At 34.9% G+C, this 11,140-nt stretch overlaps 1 long non-coding RNA gene across 1 annotated transcript; it reads left to right on the top strand.

The window, feature by feature from the left end:
- Window positions 1–676: 676 nt before the first annotated feature.
- Window positions 677–3,910, top strand: LOC124174182. The gene is made up of 3 exons (XR_006868898.1): window positions 677–868; window positions 1,619–1,710; window positions 3,677–3,910. It is a non-coding gene; the product is annotated as an uncharacterized LOC124174182 (long non-coding RNA).
- Window positions 3,911–11,140: the final 7,230 nt, after the last annotated feature.

The raw sequence follows: 11,140 nt of genomic DNA on the forward strand, positions 1-11,140 counted from the left end.
GGTGACTTCCCGTGCATTGCATTGGGGCGTATGCGATTCCTCGGGGGAAGGGTCATTTATTTTCCTTGTATGTATTCTCTCCCTCTCTCCCCAGGGTCTAGGTCATCAGAACTTCACGTGAAGAGGACCCCAGCTTCAAAACTAGGTTAGCTTTTGGGCCATTATGGCTATGAATCATTGCGTTGAGTAAGGCTAGGATTTTTAGCTTGCGTTAATTTTAGTTTTTTTTGTGTCGAACCGAGGTTTGGCATGCGCAGTAAACCATTTCAGTGTACGGGGATGGAACTGTGTCGCTTGGATGGAAAAGTGGTAATTTCCTCCTTGTGTCACGGTGACTTCCCGTGCATTGCATTGGGGCGTATGCGATTCCTCGGGGGAAGGGTCATTTATTTTCCTTGTATGTATTCTCTCCCTCTCTCCCCAGGGTCTAGGTCATCAGAACTTCACGTGAAGAGGACCCCAGCTTCAAAACTAGGTTAGCTTTTGGGCCATTATGGCTATGAATCATTGCGTCGAGTAAGGCTAGGATTTTTAGCTGGCGTTAATTTTAGTTTTTTTTGTGTCGAACCGAGGGTTCGCATGCGCTGTAAACCATTGCAGTGTACGGGGATGAAACTGTGTCACTTGGATGGAAAAGTGGTAATTTCCTCCGTGTGTCACGATGACTTCCCGTGCATTGCATTGGGGTGTATGCGATTCCTCGGGGGAAGGGTGATTTATTTTCCTTGTATGCACTAACCCGCTTTCTCCTTAGGCTGAAGATATTCCAGTGGCCGAAGATATGAAGACATCTGAAGAATGAGATAATCAGTTTACTGAAGCAGGAACTGAAGAAAAATCAGCCAGGATATTCCTTACATGGAAATCGGTAAGAATAAATTTTTAAATATATTTCGCCATTGATGTCTTGGATGCTGTTTTGGTTTTTATATTTCATCGCATCGTTAGGTTTATGTAATTATGTTTTGTGGACGAGTAGATGTTACAATGTCTCCTATGAACATAATAAGTTTAGAACCTCAGTTTGATAATGAATTTAAAATGGATTTAAAATGGAATGGATTGTTCAGTACGTTTTGTTAAGCTTTTATTATTAAATTTTCTGCATCCGATTGAGTTTATATTTTTCAAATTATTGATGCACATTATATTATTTAGAATAGCTACTATTGTGCATACGTGAATACGTTAGCTATTGTGAATACGTTTGAATACCTCTCTATGCGTATATAACACTTATTCTGTTGCTGAATTATAGATTCAATGGTAATAATTCAAAATTAATTTTGCACTGACTTTACTTTAAAGCATTGAAACATGAATGTAAGTTATCTTCAGGTTAGAAATCACCATACATTCTAAAATTTGGTTAACCACTCTGAACAAATCCCTCAATATTCTTTTAAAAATTAGATTTTTCTTCTCGTTCCTCTCTGTCGAAAGGAATCGCCTTTTAAAATTTTCGTGAAGAGGTAATATATGCACTTTATAGGCAATTACAATTAGCGCATGGCTGAATAGAAAGTCAATTCTCGCGTCCCATTCATTATAATTACATTTGTATGGAGTTAATGTGAGTCCACGGAAGTAAATTCAATTCCCGTTTCTCTCTCATCAGCTGCAAGTCATCGCAGAGGATTATGGCAGTGCGCTGTCGGAAAAAATGGCGCTAATCCGGAATGTGATAATGCAGTGACATCACGCCAAAAGGTAAGAAAATCATTCAATTACATTTTTTCTGTGTCCGTTGATTATTTTAAAAGTGTGCGATGTGAATAACTCTAAAAAAAAGAGAGAGGATAATTTTGTTATCGTTAAATTCAGTAATATTATTTTTCTTTGACTTGTTCGTTGTGGTACATCGCAATTGATCTGCTTTGATTGGGCCTTGGTAGCGACACGTAAATAGCTTCAGGCAATGGTGTGTTTTTTATTCGGAGACCTAATAACTTCCTCATTTTTTGCCGTTTTTATAGAGTGTATTGAAAGGAGTATTAGAATGAAATTACAATAATAGTAAAAGAATTTGAATCATTCTTCCGATTTCTTCAACTCTTCTGTAGTATCCCTTACGCTTACCGTTAACACCAGTATTTTTTATTCACCTAGGGCGGATATCCGAAATTCAGCCCAACATAAGTTTGGTATTAACTCTGTCAGCTGAGTCAATTACTGCTGAAAATGAGCATTGAACGATGAGTAGTACGAATTTTCATTGAACGGCTCAATTTTTCTCAATTCTCGTTCAGTCATGAGAGTATTATTTCCACCTTTGCGAAAGTAAAATGACGAAAAATGTATTCGTGATTGTAATTTGATCTGGAGAATCGATTTCCACGGAGAGCTGAGCCGAAAAGTCTATTTTTTTCGGAATCGACATTTTAAGGTGCCCATTAATAGATTTTTTGTTGTGGTTGAAAAGAAATTTCATTCTGGCTTCATTTGGCGTCAAATTCTTTAAAAGTGCACTTAATGGACATAATTTGATGCATTAAAAATTAGTATGACTATGTAAATTTTTTTAAAATCACATGAAGGGTACATAACTATGTACCATGAAACTCTAAATGACGTATAAAAATTAATATTATTTCATAAAATATTGGGGAGGAAAATATTTTATAATACCTATCTCACCATGCAATTTTTGACAAAATCTAAATGAATATGCATTACATTGATAACGGATTTCCAGAGATTTTTAACGAATAATATTAATAATTGCACTGTGACTGGACAGTGAAATTAATATTCATTTTCAAGAAAGCCATAATTTTCATATCAGTTTGAACATAGAGTAATTATATACTTACTCTATGGTTTGAACCAAAAATGATGATTTACGCCATGTGTCATAAGGAAGAAACGATTTTTCGTGCACAAAATCCGATTTGATTAAATTGACCCTTACGCCATTCACGAGAATACAGGTAAAATTTGAAAGTATCAGTATACTCACATTCCTTTTATTTATACGTCTTTTTTCATTTAATTTGAATTTTCTGTACTTTCATCGTCAGAATGTATTGATTTCTATACATTTTCCGATGTGTAACGGTGAATATTAATTTTTCAAATAGGTACGCTCCAATTTTTGTGGTTAAGTACTTAGACAAGTGCAAATTATTTATTTTTTCAAGATTTAAAAATGTCAGTTAATCCTTGCATACGTCAATATCATTTGCTAATTCACCACATGGACCCTAAAGGCTTGGCGAATCTAATATCATCGCTGAATTTCCCCGTCCAATGGTACCATGCATTTTCATTTATTCCTGGAGATATTTATTTTTTACGTTTCTTAACAGATATCCTGTAAGCCCCATTACATAAAAACTATAGTTTATTTTCAATTAATTTTCGTTATCCTTTTTTAAGCTTGTCTTCGTTTAAATTGTGTTTTCAAAGATGATAAATTAATATTTTTAGATAATATAAGCTTTTGGCTGGGATATAATATTCAGCAACGACACTGAATATTTTTTTTCTAATTTTTAATATACTATTCCACTATTTATAAAACTTAATCTAGGAAGTCGAATCCTTTTTTATTTTCAATCGTATCCTTTCTTATTTTTTTCTACTTGGTCATATCAAGAATAATAACCTTTGTGCCGTACAAGGTGACCTTTCTATCTCATGCATGAGTATATTGGATAATTTTTTTTATCAACAGGGACAGAGAGAGGCAGCTTGCAATGATGGACTTTGAAGAAGGAGATTTAGGGATTAAATAACCGTGGAATGCCTCTACATTGACCAATGGAATTGACTCAGGAACTCAGCAATTATGAAGAAGGAAACAAATTGTGTAGATTGAGAATTGAAGAACTGAAGAGTGAAGAATTTAAGACAGGATAGGAACATATGACCCATTTGAAGACTCAAGAGATGAAGAATGGCGGCGATCCGAAGTCTGAAGATTTAGATTATATTTTTTTTTCGTATTTTTTGCACATTTCGATTGTATGTGCCTCTTGTATTTTTTGAATAATTTGATTTAATTTGTGTTTTAATGAGTGAATGGGATTTAGTTTGTGTGTGAGAATGGTATTTAGTATATATGTCTGTATATGAGAGTAATTGAGTCAGTGTGCGATAGAGAACGTGTTTAATGGTGAATGAATGTGTGCTATTAATTGTGAATGGCGTTGTTACTTTGTGTGAAGCGTATTATTTCGTGTGAATGAGGTATGTTTTGTTTCGTATGAATGAGGTATGCTATTTGTAGTGAATAAGGCTTGTTAATTAGTGTGAATGATGAATATTATATGATGTGTATTAGGTATGCTATTTCGTGTGAATGACGTATGCTATTTCGTGTAAATGAGCTATGTTTTCTTGTGTGAATGAAGTATGTCTTTCGCGTGAATGAGGTATGTTATATGATGTGAATGGTGTATGCTATATCGTGTGAATGAGGGTATATTATTTCGTGTGAATGAAGTATGTTATTTTGTGTGAATGTGGATTATTATATTATGCGTATTAGGAATGCTTTTTCGTGTGAATGATGTATGTTAATTTGTGTGAATGTGGAATGTTATATGATGTGTGTTAAGTATACTATTTCGTGTGAATGACGGATCTTATTATGTGTGAATGAGGTGTGTTTTTTCGAGAGTATAAGGGTATATATATTATGTAGTCTGAATGAGGTATTTTATTCGTGTGAATGATGGTATGATGTTAAGTGTGAATGAGTGCGATTATTAGTACGTAATTTTAGTTTGAGCGAGAGTGCGTTATTGAGTGTGAATGAGAAGTAATTGTTTATTATAATTAAGCGTTTATTATCGATGTATGTGTGAATGATGGTATGTTGTTTATATTGCGAATGACCTTGTGTTACGTTATGTGTGAATGAAGGTTTAATATATTTGGAGTGAATGTATGTTATTTGGTGTGAATGAAAGTGCAATCTAGTTTTCATTGGAGGAAGCCATTTTGTGAGATGGCTGAAGTATTGCTTGTTTTTTTTATCGTAGAACTTGGGTAGCGTAGATAGAAGATGGTAGAGTAGTGCATGTCCCCCTCAAATCCAACTGCGTCCTCAACGTGGAGAGGGGGTGTAACAGCGGACAGCCATGATTCAACGAGGTTTCCATGGTGATTTCAAACAAACTTTCGAAATTTTTCTCGGCAGTTTTTCCTGCTAATTTTTCATTCACAGAACTTGCCGACTTCTTTGATTTCTTGCAAGCTACATTGATGGTTTCAAAATGTAAAACCGGTGAACTAGATGCTTCCTACATGGCTTTCCGCTGGCTAATGCAGTTGGTGACTTATGTATCGGAATGTGTACGAATTCATTTATATTGTTCACAGTTGTAAGTGTTTCAGTTTTTTAAACTATCCATTATATTCCATTTCATTAATATTTTTTAATTCATATTGTAAAATTAGAATGTAATTTAATGTATATCAATTCAATGTGCAATCCATTTTTTTGAAAGTGTAAACTTTTTTATTTTCAATAAAATTTCATGATTTATAAAAGTTTCACTTCAAATGTATCTTAACTTCATTCGCTCTGCGGAAAAAATTGAAACTACCTATGTAAGCCTAACTATTATGTAAGCCTTACAGTCTAAACAATTCGTACATGTATTTTATGTTTTTATTTGCATCATATTGTATTCGAGAAAAAGTAATCAAACAGCCATATTTCACTTCGGTAATTATCTATTTAATCTAAGTGTTTATTTCAGTAATAAATAATTTTAAATTGCCTAATTTAACTACTTATGTTCGTCGACAAAAACCATTGTACTTGGTATTATTCAATGTCTCTGCCTTCTTTGTTTTTATCAATATAATTTAATGTTGCGCCAAAATATAATTTCAAAATTTGTTTTACTGCATGTCTGACTAGGGAGATAACACTTTTAAATTACCTATTTTTTATATCTGCTCTGCGGAAAATATCGTATTTTTTTCTGTCCGTGTTTGGGTGTTTATATATTCAATAAAATGTTAACATTCGTGCATGAGATTAAAAACCTGTCTGTTTCATTTGCTAGAGTGAGAAATAATAGTTGTGAATTATAGTATATTATATTTTATAATTATATACGGAAAATTTTATTCATTGTTTAATTTTTAGACCTTGTATATGTCACTGTATTTCTTTTAATGAAAACTAAGTTTATATGCGTTTCTGTGAGAAATAAAATCTCAATTCTTTTATTTTCTACGTTAACCTAAATTAATGTAAGGTTTTTCTTAAGCGTGTGCAATGAATATTAATGATGTAGTGAGAATATGGATGCATGAAAATTAGGAAGATGACATTGTATTTGTTAGTACTGATTGGAGCACTTAATTTATGTTGAGTGTTGCTATGTATAAATTAGAATCCTGTGATTAATTATTAACCACTGAATGTAAGTATAATTGAGATGGTATTATATACTTTTAGTGTGTGTAATTCAGTGCGATGAAGTGTTATTAATTAGTGTGAATGAGATTACATTAAGCGTGAATGAGTGTGCGTCTCTTACTGATATCAGAGTATATATATTTTTTAGTGTGAGTGCGAGCTTGTAATTTAGTGCTATTAAGACTGTTGTTTAGTATGAATGAGAGTTTATATTAAAGTGTGAATGCAAGTTGGTGAGATGATATTATATATTTATTAAATTGAATGAGTGCACTTAATTTATTGTAATGTGAGTATGTAGTTAAGTATGGTTGAGGGTGTGTGGAAATTAACTGGAAAAAGTTAATTGTTTTTATTTTGTGCCTGAGAGTAAATAATCAAGTATGAATGAGGCTATTTAATTTAGTACCATTAGTGTTGTTTAGAAGTAATGAGACGCTATTATTAGGTGTGAATGATATTGCGTGAGTTTGTGCATATTTTTTGTGTGAATGTTGGCATAATATTTAATTTAGTGTGAACGAGGGAGTTGTCCTTGTAATCAATAAATGTAAGTACTATGGCCTGGAGTACACATAGTTATGGACAGAAGTTTGGAGGTAAGCGAAAAAATACTGAGGTTATATCGACAACCTTGTTGAAGGTGATCTGAAACTATAATCTATCATCATAAAAGTCGCAAAATATTTATAGACTTGACATGACTTTAGGATTGATTTTACCTGACCCAGAGTAAATCCGGCCCCTTCTTCACCTGTGACACGGATATTTTACAGAGTATCAGTCACTTGAATCTGTTATTGGCACACATCAAATGAGGTTTTTGGAACATTGGGCCAATTTCAGTTCACTTTGCAGCTGATGGATTCGAGCCATGAGGACAGCCAATTGAATTACTCAATCATCCGTGCAAAAATTGCAGCAGTATCACCAGGCAACCGCGGGCATTGTAGATGTAATAGATTTTTGGAATTAATAACATTATTAAATAAGTAAAAAAATAAATATAAGTAAAATATGACTCTGGTTAAAAATCGTAAAATTGGCCTTGTGCAATGGAATTAAAACCAATAAATATTAAAAATTCTGTGGAATAGTGGGGCAGCGATGAGGAAGTTTTTGGGGGATAAACCTCCCCTTAGTGTTAAGATTTCTACGAAATACGTAATTTCGTATCTTCGTGGGCAATGCCGTTTTTATCAACGGAAAGATTACTATGTACTGTGGTAGTCAAGGGTTTGTTGACTTACTTTGTTGAGAGTTGACTGTTACTAATGGTGGAGAATAAAAAAAAAAAAACGGAGTAAGATAGTGGAACCAGATTTTTTATTTTTCCGGACTAACTGCCGAAGCTTGTTCAGTTGCGCGAAGACTACGTCTACGGATTACCGAAATAATAATTTTTTATCACTTAGAGCTCAGAATTTATAATTTTAATCCATTTTACTTAATTGAATAATATTACTATAGAGTAAGTACTTACTATACGTAATTAATTATAGAATAGTGAAGTGGATTAAAACTCTCCCGCAGATAGCCATTAAACTCACCAGTTTGAATCGTTTACCTCAAAATATTTCTGGGGGAGTGCCCCCCCATACCTCCTGCTTGCCTTAGCGGGCATTTCAAACCTCCCAGACCCCCTTGGTATCAGTTCAACACCCTAAACCCCCCTAGCCTTAATTCTTAGCTGCGCCCTTGCCGGAGAATACATATATATAACTTTAGAAAAATTGGTTTGAAATGTCGTACCTGTATACTGGGTGAATTGGATATTATAAGAAACATAAATTTGAGAGATTTTTAATAATTGAGTTCCATTTGTTGAGTTATATACAGGTAAATGTAGGGGTGAAAATAGAAAATATTTGGGTACCAAATAGTCATCGTGATCACATGTGCAATATTAATCAACAATGTCTGTAAATATCATTAGAAAAACGAAATTTATTGCCTAAGCGCTCATTACTTGGTCGCTTTTCCGTACACAGTGTTATAGCTCTTGCGATGGCCTTCCATTATGTCGGTCCTTCATTGTCCTTAAAAAAAATGAAACACAAAACGCGAGTCGCGGCACGAACATACTGGTTTCGAAGTTGGCAGAGGTTTGCGTTTGTGAGGTTTGTTTATAACAACTCCGTTAATTTTTGTGGTATAAAAAATTTGTTTTCGGCAAACTGCTAATAATAGATGTGGTTTCTTTATATCAAAATTGCAAGTTAAAGAAACGAAAACTACGGGAATGCCAAGCGCTCAAAGTTGGTCAACTTGATTTTACGCGCAAAAAACGGGTACTGTTTTGAGAAAAAATTAAGTACAGGTAATGCTATTCAGCCGAAGATTTTTTAAAGTACATGATACAACGTATAAATAAATTCTCTTTCGTATGATTTTTGTTGCATTGAAATTGATTGCTTCGTTTAAACGCTAGAGCTCCTCAAACTCGCGTATGTTGCTTTTTTTTTTACAGACAGTAGTACATTGGAGCTTTGTCGCGATAGGGCGCGTGTGGGGCGATAGGCGTTTGTTTACTCCCGGTACGATGTCCCGGAAACCAACTGACAGAAATGAAAGAAATTTTAAGTGATGCTATAAATACGTCTAACGTGTCGTTGTAAAATACATAAGAACGATAGAAAAATCCGAGAGTGACATTATGGTCAGGTATGCCCGAAAAACACCCAAAATATGTACCACACTGAAATAAATGTGTAGTTAAAAAAACAGTTTCTGATGAAATTCATCGAACTTTTAGTTTCATATGGAACATTGAACATTTTTGTAACGATAACACAATCACTTTCCTAAATTCAGTTTGATAAATACTATCAAAATGGTTGTAGCAGTCTGATAAAAACTGAACCAAGATCAAATGGATAATGAAACCGGCGCTAAGCAAGCACGCGAAAGATTTTCCACCCAGAAGAAAATTGTTCTGATTGAAAATCTTTAAAAAATGTTGGTGTTTATGGTAAGTTCTCATTAGGGAAATTCAAAAGAGTGGAGATAAAAAATATGCCTTTATGAACTATTGAACATTGGACCCCGCGTGGCAGTAATAGACTTTAACAACCGCAATAATGCTTCGAATCGATTGTTTCAATAGAAATGTACGGGAACAGGAACGTATATTATTATTCAAAATACCTACCCAACCTAAGTTGTTAGAAATGAATAAGGCGTGACTGCAGTTTCCCTTCGTAAGCTTACGAGGAATACTTGATGCACACCATAGGATTCGTAGGCACTCAATAACAATATCTACTACAGTTGCGCAAGAATGCTTCATTTGCATGTTTTTTTTTCATTGAATTAATTTCACTATAACTTCCTGGGTGAGATTCTTGGTATTAATTGGATTTAGTGCGACGTATTTCATCACATTATTAATCATCATTGTTACGAATGATTACGCTTAACATTGGCCTATTGGGCCTATTACGAACGGCTCACAGCCTGCGATGAGACTCCGATAGATACGGTGTGTCCTACCGTCCGAAAGCGCGTTCGTTCGCCGCCCCCGATCTGTAAAGAGAGGCCTCCGGTCGGAGACACACCACGGCTATATAAGGGGATCGGAGTGACACACACTGCCTCTGTGACTCCTACCCCTTAATGATGGACGTTTGTTTACCTTTTTCGGGTCGACCAGGCGTTTTCAAAGAAAAACATCCGACGATAGAGACACGGAAGCCTTTAAATACCGAAATATCGAAACTTACGCTGCAACCAAAATGTCCATTTTTTTCACAAATTATCTTCTAGCCAAATGGAAAAACTCTAGGGTTTAAAAAGAAATTTAAAAACTTGAAAAAATTAAGGATCACCCTAATTTCCAGGGACCAAATATAAGATCGCTCATTGGCCCATCTTATTCTGATTCACACGGTCAATCCGATGTCTCTTTTTCCATCGGTTCCCGTATTTAAAACTCTCATTCTTTTGAAATACAAACTTGAAGTTAAAATCGGCTTTAGCAGCCGTGCGTTCTGAATAGAGTGCATATATTTAAGCAATGGTTTCAGAGACGATGGCGGAAAAGTTTGCATTGAATTTTGTAAATAGGGTAGATTCCTTCATCAAAGATAACAAAAGGCATTGATTGCGATTCGTTACCCACCATTAGTGTATTCATAATATACAATTCATTTGGTTTTAGAAATTCCAGTTCAGACGAATGGCAATGGTCAATTTTAACCTCATTTGAAAACGGTCAGATTGGCGCCCATGCGATTCCACTCCACGTGACGTCACAGGGACCTAGTTTCTAATCGAGTAGATAGGAGTTTTACATCGACTGAGATTACCAATGCATGCATGAGGCACAGAGCTCAGGGAAACATGTCGTAATAATCACCTATTAAAATTACCTGAGGTCGGAAAGTTTTCTATGCTTGATAGGGCATAAATAATACTTATTTAAGCCAAGCGCTACCAGTTAGCATCCTGCGTCGCATCAGCGCTCAAAGGCTCGCCCCGAGGTCACCTCACTTGAGGCAGCGGGAACCAGAACGACGTCTCACGGAGTTTTCCCAGCATGCATACTTACCCGTCGCGTTTTCGTGCGCTTGAAAATTTTAACTTTTCATTTGGTCGCGAAAAATAGATATCGTCATTTAAAAATCTAAAAGGGTGAAATGCGTACTCCAGGAGTAATAATCTTTCGATTTAGGCAATTAAAAAATAATATAAAACCACCCTATCCACCAACCTTTTTCCACAAGAAAGAGAGGCGTTTTCGACGGATTACATGCGCAG

This window comes from Ischnura elegans, chromosome 2, assembly GCF_921293095.1.
Source record: "Ischnura elegans chromosome 2, ioIscEleg1.1, whole genome shotgun sequence".
Taxonomy (NCBI): domain Eukaryota; kingdom Metazoa; phylum Arthropoda; class Insecta; order Odonata; family Coenagrionidae; genus Ischnura; species Ischnura elegans.